Source organism: Lactuca serriola, chromosome 5, assembly GCF_051521515.1.
Source record: "Lactuca serriola cultivar US96UC23 chromosome 5, Lser_US96UC23_V15, whole genome shotgun sequence".
Classification (NCBI taxonomy): Eukaryota; Viridiplantae; Streptophyta; class Magnoliopsida; order Asterales; family Asteraceae; genus Lactuca; species Lactuca serriola.
The window spans coordinates 26,646,223-26,655,000 of record NC_136412.1 but is presented as its reverse complement, the minus strand read 5'-3'; positions in this window follow the sequence as shown (position 1 = coordinate 26,655,000).

Below are 8,778 nucleotides of genomic sequence, written 5' to 3'. Positions count from 1 at the left end.
AAGAAGTTTCACGAGGAGTTGGGTACTAGACTGCATTTTAGTACCGCATATCACCCCAGACAGACGGACAGAATGAGCGGACGATTTAGATGCTCGAGGACATGCTCCGGGCATGTGTGTTGGATTTTGGGGGAAGTTGGGATACGTACTTGCCCTTGGCATAGTTTTCCTACAACAACAGCCATCATTCGAGCATTGGTATGCCGCCCTTTGAGTTGTTGTATGGGAGGAGGTGCGGGACCCCCATTTGCTGGGGAGAGGTCGGACAGCATGTGATGGGCAGTACAGAGATCGTGCTTCAGACGAAAAAGCAGATCCAGCAGGTCAGACAGAGGTTGTTGACCGCTCAGAGTCATCAGCAGAGTTATGCAGACAGACGCCGGTCCGAGCTTGAGTTTTAGGTCGGCGACCTTGTGCTCCTGAAGGTCTCACCTTGGAAAGGAGTTATTCGATTCAGGAAGAGGGGCAAGTTGGGGCCCCGATATATTGGTCCATTCTGAGTGATCGCGAGGGTAGGCAGGGTAGCCTATCGTTTGGATTTGCCAGCAGAGTTGGGGCAGATTCACGACACTTTCCATGTGTCGCAACTGCGGAAGTGTATAGCCGATGAGTCGGCAGTGGTTCCATTAGAGGATATTCAGGTGGATGCGAGCCTGAATTATGCTGAGAGACCAGTGGCGATCAGAGATCGAAAAATCAAGGTTCTGAGGAACAAGGAGGTACCCTTGGTTTTGGTTCATTGGCAGCATCGGAAGGGGTCCGAGATGACTTGGGAGCCAGAGCGTGAGATGCATGAGCAGCATCCGGAGTTATTTGCAGAGCGAGACTTCGAGGGCGAATTCTAGTTCTAGTAGGGGAGAATTGTAACAGCCCGGATTCCCAGGTATTAATTATTCTTATAATTTTGGTGATTTGTGAGGAGACTTGGCGAGTTGGAGCTCAAACTCGCCGAGTATGATCGCGGCTTGGGCACGGGTTCACGTCTGGACTCGGCGAGTCCAAAATGTAGACTCGGCGAGTCCATGCTGTTTAATGAAACCCTAATTTCCAGGGTATGAGACCTACTTAAAGGGGCTTATGGTCGTCATTTGCGGCCACCAACCCCAGAGAGAACCCTAAAGAGTCTTTGAGCGTGTTGTGAGAGAGAAGAGGAAGATCCTTGACTATTTGTGGGTGTTTTTGCATATAGAAGCGGATCAAGGTAAGAGGAGACCAAAGAAGGTGCTAATCCAGTGATTCTTGAGCTTAGAGACTTCATTTGAGGTAACCATTCGTTCCTTTCTCAGTCCTTGGTGTAAATCTTAGAGTTAGGGTTTCTTTGTGGAATGATCCATGGAGTAATTGGCCTCCTCACGTGTTGGTGCTTTAGATCTGGGCCCAAAGAGGTCCAGAGACACTTTTCCCTCAAGCTTTGTGAGTGTTAATGGAGGCCATGAGCTTAGAATAGCATTCTAGAGACCATATCATCAAATAAGGCCTTTGAACCTTTGCATGAGCACGAAGATAGTAAATTTACGTGATGTATGTGCTTGGAAGGACTGGATCTATGAGTTATTGGAACGGATCTGACCTCAGGAGTGAGTTTGAGTTTATGAATGGCATAGACTCGCCGAGTCTGAAGAACAGACTCGGCGAGTAGCATGAAGATTGTCCATAACCACTCAGCGAGTGGTCTTGCCGAGTAAAGGGGTTGACTCAGTGAGTCAGGGAGAGTCAGAGAGGATTGATAGGTGGACTGAGTCAAGCTGGAACTCGCCGAGTTGTTCTTGAGACTCAGCGAGTTGAGTCATGGTGGCCCTGCAACTCATGCCAGGTGGAACTCGTCGAGTTAGGAAAATACTCAACGTGTCGAGAGAGGATCCCAGGGAATCAGTGGATGCGTATAGACTCACCGAGTCGCTATAGTGCACTCGTCGAGTCCGTTCAAAGTTGACCGTTGACCATTGACCAGTGTTGACTTGATAGGGGTAGTCAACCTTAGTTGTGAAAGTGTTAATTAGAGATGTATTGTGTTATAGGAGGATTATAGCTCGGGGGATCGAGCGCGAGTGATTTACGGGATTTGCAAGTTATCGAGATACGCGAGGTGAGTCTTCTCACTATACTTTACCTTGAGTAGGTAATCAGAGTTATGTGACAGAGTATTTGTACGCTATATGTATGTTATGTGTTGTACTGCATTATTTCTATGTGATTTATGTTGTGCATGTTTATAGAGTTGGAAGCGGAAGGTTCACAGAGATTAGAACCAGAGGGTTCACAGAGTAGGGTCTACGGACCCATAGAGTTATAGCCTCGAGTGGCTAATATGTGTTATGTGTGGTATTTTGGGGAACTCACTAAGCCTTGTGCTTACAGTGTTGTTGTTATTTGTTTCAGGTACTAGTGATGACCATGGGAAGGCGCCGACTTGATCAGTACACACACACGGGATTTTTATGTTATCAGATCTTGGGATTTTTATGTAGCATGGATTGAGTTTCAAATATTAATGCTTTTATGAATGTTAAATGATTTGTGTTTTTATAAAATGCGAAAAATTGTTTTTGAAATTTACGGTGTTACACAACACAAATCATCTCGGCTCGAAAGAAACCCGACCTTCAGCAACCACTCCTCAGACCGCAGATGATACCCGACATTCGGACTAAAAGCCAATTTCTGACTAATAACCCTCATGAACGATAACCAATGAAATTCCCAACACCAAACCCTTAACCATACCATAACCCTCAAGGAACAACAAATACAATACCAGAAACCACACAACGAGACTAGCAAATATACAATACTCGACAACAATCATAAGATAACAAGACATCAAGAAAGAACCATACCTGCAGCTGCATCCGGTACTGCCCTGACCTCCTCTGCTGTGAGCTGAAAAGCACGACCCTGAGCCCTTGGGGGCTCCGCTCTACCCTAACCTCCGCCCGTGATCCTTAATGTGGCCGGTGCTAGAGCCTGCACCGGTCCTGCAATAAGCTATGGACAGTTGACCCTCAAGTATCCAACCTGATGACAATGATAACAAATCCTCAAATCCCGACCCGGGGCTGCCTGTCGACAATCCCTCGCATAGTGCGACTCCTTTCCGCACTTGCGGCATGCACCACCGAACCTACAAACCCCGGTGTGACCCTTCCCACACTTCCCACAAGTGTGGCTGCTCTGATATCCCAATCTAGAATCAACGGTCTTGGACCGTTTCGGCGCCGGCTGCGACTGCACCGGAGCCTGCCTCTACTCTCGCAACTGTAACTCAATCTCCAACTCACCCCGCCTGGTGGCCTCCTGCAACTCTAACAAGGTCTCGCACCTCTGCGTAGACAAAAACTGCCTAATATCCCTCTTGAGCATACTCAGATATCGGTTCATCTGAGCCTGCTCCGAAGCAAACTCGGGGCAAAACATCGCCCTCTCAGTGAAAATCCTGGTGATCTCCGTCACTGACTCTGAATCATGCTTCAGCTCCAGGAACTCCTGAGCCAACCTCTCTCTCTCAACCCGCGGCACATAACGAGTACTGAACATCTTCCGGAACTGATCCCATGAAACCGCAGCTCTCTGCGCATCCGAATACGACCCCGTGGTCAATCTCCACCAATCCTTCGTCCCGAGCCTTAACAGGTTCAGAGCACACCTCACCCTCTGATCAGCAGGGCACGAACACGTGAAGAAACACCCCTCCACGTCCGACAACCATCTCATAGCAACAATCGGGTCCTGAACCCCGTCGAAGGTAGGAGGCTTTGTATTATCAAAGTCCCTATACTGAAAACCCCGACCAGCTCCTCCCCCTGCCGCTGCTACAACCGTTGTAGCCGCCGTGGTAGCCGTCTCTGTGAGGGCCGCATAGCGCTCATCAAAATTCTCAACCATGGCGGTCTTGATCGACCCAAACAGTTCCGGCAACTCAGCCTGGAACAACGCAGCAACCTCATCATGCAGGATCTCATGAATCTGCGCATCCAACTCGCACGTGCTCATCTGACCAATAACCTCGGGCGGTACTGACCTGCCCTGAACTCTCTCTCCTGCTCCCGATCCTGACCCGGATCCACTCCCAACATGCCTCGGAACCTCCATACTGAAAAACACCACAAGATCTCAGATACTTCCCACAAACCCGGGAACCAACTCCCAGCCCAAACCTAGAGGTCATGGTTTCCTTCATACGCGTATGGGTCCTATGCTTTCAGTAGTACGGGCCCATACTACCTTCTACACCTACCCATAGTTGTATCAATTATACCATAACACCCTAGTGAAGAACATACATAACAAGCACTCAACCCTCACTCCTAGAGGAACACTAGAAATCTCCCACAAAGGAAACCTTAGGCTAACAGGCATCATAAATCAGGCAACATTATCATGAAATCCTGAAGATCCCTAGCCTAGTACTAGCATGTTGTTCTATCAAAGCTCAAAACAAATATCATGTATGGTATTTTGAGGTTACTTACTGGCTCCGGCTGATCGTACCTCCGCGTCCTCCTTTACTCATTTTGAAAACCATTTTAAATTCTCTTTTGAAAACCCTCCTCGATTTGAGACTAGATTCACACGAATGTTCCTCCAATTCCCTCAAACCAAGGCTCTGATACCAACTTGTAACGACCATAAAATTCCAACCAATTTAAACTTTTCAAAAACAACCCGATTTCATAAAATTATTACAAAAAGGTTTTCAATACAATTATTTCAGAGTGTTCCCAGAATCACATCACAAAACATAATCATGAGGAGCGGTACGATCACGCCTTTTCCTTGCCACGGTCTCCTGAAGAACCTGAAAAACATTAAACCACAATTGTAAGCCCGAAAGCTTAGTGAGATATCCCCAAAATACCAACCACATATACCATACACGCATAACATGCCATATCATAACAGAACACAGAACAACCATGCACTTCGGGTCTACTGTGTGACTGGTCCGCCGCACCGGCCTTCAGTCCACCTGGTCCACCCTCCGAGTCTAACCACATACATCGAGTCTACAGTGTGATTGGTCCGCCCGCACCGGGCCTTCAATCCACCTGGTCCACTCTCTGAGTCTACAGTATGATTGGTCCGCCCGCACTGGGCCTTCAGTCGGTCTTGTCCACTCTCCGAGCCTTGACACGTCTGGTTCTCCGTCTTGGGGCCTACAGCCTATCTGGGCCGCTCGCTGGGCCTTCGGGATAACCGGTCTGCCCTGGGTATGTTGCCCTACAGCACAAAGCAGGTCCCGCCTCAACCCAACCCCGGTCCAACAACCATGTGCACATAAACATTCAATCATATAACATATCACATCCAATCAAACGGATCTAACAGATCACATAGCATAACATCATCCTAACCAGGATACCGACCTAACCGGTCACTAGCATAGCATCATCCTATATACCAGGATACCGACCTTAACCAGGTCTTTAACATATACCATCCTAACTACCAGGATGCAACACAACAAACAAAATATAACAACGATACCCGGATCACAATCCGATAAAAGGGCCGGTCTTGGTGCCGTAGAACCTGTCGATATAGTGAGGATAACTCACCTCGCAACTACCGACTGAATAGATAAACCCAAGCTGCTCGGACCACTGATACGATCTCCAACACTGGCCAACACCAAAACTCTGAACTCAAAACAAAAGCCAACAATTACCAAAAATGCCCCTGGAAGTCAAGTGGTCAATCCTTGGTCAAAGTCAAAGTCAAAGTCAACCCCTGACTGACTCTACTCGCCGAGTCAACCCGATGACTCGCCGAGTCCACATGCACAGAACTTCCCCAATCCGCGACTTAACTTGCTGAGTCACCCCGAGACTCGCCGAGTCCAACAACTCTGAGTCCTTTCATACTCGACTCACCGAGTCATCCCTTGACTCACCGATTCACAGCTCAACCAGAAGAAAGGTTAGGACCTCACGACCAGACTCGCCGAGTCCAAGAACAGACTCGCCGAGTCCAAGGCTATCTGCAACCAACTCGCCGAGTTCCTACCCATATTCAACCAACTCGCCGAGTTGTTCTTCCAACTCGTCGAGTTCCAGCCTATCTTCAAGCAACTCTCCGAGTACACCCTTGTGACTCGCTGAGTACCCCTAGATCTAAAACCATACAGAGGTTTTCCAAGCCATGCAAAAGCTCTAAACCATAGATCTACTCTTTTACAAGCCATCCATCACGTAAAGTGGCAAACTTTACGTGGATCCAAAGAGATCTAGACATTGTACACTCAAGGGCTAGGGTTTGGGACAAAAGTGCTTCACCAAACACTCAAGAATCGGGACTTTATGACATATAGGACCATCACAAGTTTAGATCTGAAGTAGCATCCTCAGATCCAAGCTTTTATCTCAATTTAGATGTCATATCAACCACAACACATGAACCCATGAAGAAAATAGCTTAAGGAAATGGTTCCTTACCCCTGGAATGAGCCCAACCAACTGTAGATTACTGATCTCCCCAAGCTTCCTGATACAAGCCTCCAATCATCAAGCTTGAAGCACCAAAGATCCTTCTCCAAGCTCTAATTCACTCAACAATGGGATCTCCTCATGAATTTAGGGCTTCTGGAACTCAAGGAATGGTAAAGAGGCTGGGGAGAAGATATGATGTTCTTTATATAGGGCTCAACCCTCGAAATTAGGGTTTTCTCCACTCAACACCAACTCACCGAGTCCATCCATGCTACTCGTCGAGTTGGTCACTTAACACGCGACTAGAGTCGCGACCCTACTCGCCGAGTCCACTCGTGGACTCGCCGAGTTGCCCTTTCCCATTTACACTTTTAGCCCTTCAACTCTACTCTTGATATTCCGAGATGTTACAGAAAGTGATGAGGTTGAGAAGCTAATCCTGGACCAACAAGCTTCTCCTTGGACCTCCCAACTCCTTCTCCTTCTTCTTCTTCTTCTTCTTTAAAGCTTGCAAATTACTTCTCCAAGGCTAGACCTTGCTCCAAGAGAAGGATATCGTGGCTAGGGTTTGGGGTTCTGGACTATAGGGCCGCAAATGAGCCCTGAGGAAGAGAATAAGGTGCTTATATAGGGTACCAAGTCCCGGAATTAGGGTTTCCCAACCCAGACCAAAATCACCGAGTCCACTTGCCGACTCACCGAGTCGGTCACTTACTTTACACCCGGATCTCGCTCCGACTCGCCGAGTTCCTCCCTGGACTCGAAGAGTCGACCCTCTTTAAGCTATGGTTTTCCTTTCCTTTCTTGACCTTTCTGATTTCGGGTGTTACAAAATTGTACATCACAAGTGGTTTGGATTGAAAATCAACTAAGAGCCTAGTGTTTGTCCTTTAAAGTGTTTCTAGTGGAGAGGATCCATAAAAATGAGGTCTTGGATGTTGGAATCAAGCCATGCATGAGTTATAAGATTTTTGAGATAAGAGAGTGAGTGTTTTCGGTGTTTGTGACCTTCTCAACCGTGCAAATTCTGAAAGTCACTGACTTTATGGAGTAAGAGCCATTAGGGAGTCCAGATCTGGGATTTGAGTTGATGTCTTAACTGATTAAGACCAAATTAGTAGAAAGAGTGAATCTAGGGAGTACGCTGAGCGTAATTCTAGTACGCCCCGCGTACTGCCCCAGTGTCCCCGATGGCCAATCTAGATTCGTGAGTACGCTGAGTGTACCAAGGGAGGTACGCCCCGCGTAACCTCACTGTGGACGTTTGGGTTAAGTCTCATTTTTGGGCCTTGAGTGTTGGGCCTAGAGTTTGGGCTTGTTGTAATAGAGTTATGGACCATAGGATTATATATATGTGCTTTGGGCCCTTGAGTTGGGCTTGCCATTTAGATTTGAGAGTTGGGCCTAGAAAAAGCCCAATTATTATTGGGCCTTGGTGGGCCCAATGGGTTTTAGGTTATTGATGGGCTGGTTAGTGGACTACCTTTTGACCTAATGAGTGAGAGTTTGGACTTAATTCCTAATTGGGTTAATTGTGGATTTGGCTCAGAGTTAGAGGTCGGTGCGTAGCAACAACGTTTATAGGGGATGTTCATCATCCGAGGTGAGTCTTCTCACTATACTTACCATGAGTGGTATCCTTGTGTGACTGAGTTGTCTTATGTGCTTATCTGTGTATTGTTATATTCTGCATTATGTCTTTGTGAATTATGATGAGTATTATTATTATTATTATTGTTATTATGAGTTATTGAGTTGGGATCGGAGGGTCCACCCGAGTTTTGGGACCGGAGGTTCCCACTGAGACACATTGACCGGAGGGTCTTATCTGAGTATTTCCATGAGAAGCTACTGAGATATGTGTGGTATTTTGGGGAACTCACTAAGCTTCGTGCTTACCTTGTTATGTGATATGTCTTTCAGGTTTTTCTCAGGGCCACGGGAAGGCGCCGGCTTGATTGTACACACCAGAGAAAGAGTTATATTTCGAGGATTCTTGATTATTAATCAAACAATTATGGAGTTGTGTTGTAAATTAAATAAATAAGATTTTGTGAAATGTGTTATGAGAATTATGCGATTTTTAAAATGAAAAATTTGTTTGAAAATTTACTTCGTTACAGTTTTGTCACCTTGTGTTCGCAACGCAACCAGAAGTTGTTGTGTTGTGGTGCAGTTTGATTAGTTGACTATTGATGTTGACTTTGACCGATTGATTGTTTATCTTTTTTACCAATTTGACTTTCGGTCAAACTTTGGTGGACTTAAGAATATGATTGAAGGGTTGGTCTCACTTTGGTGTTAGGTGCTCGTGTTATTTGTTCGTTGTGGAGACTGTTGTCGAGTTTCTGCT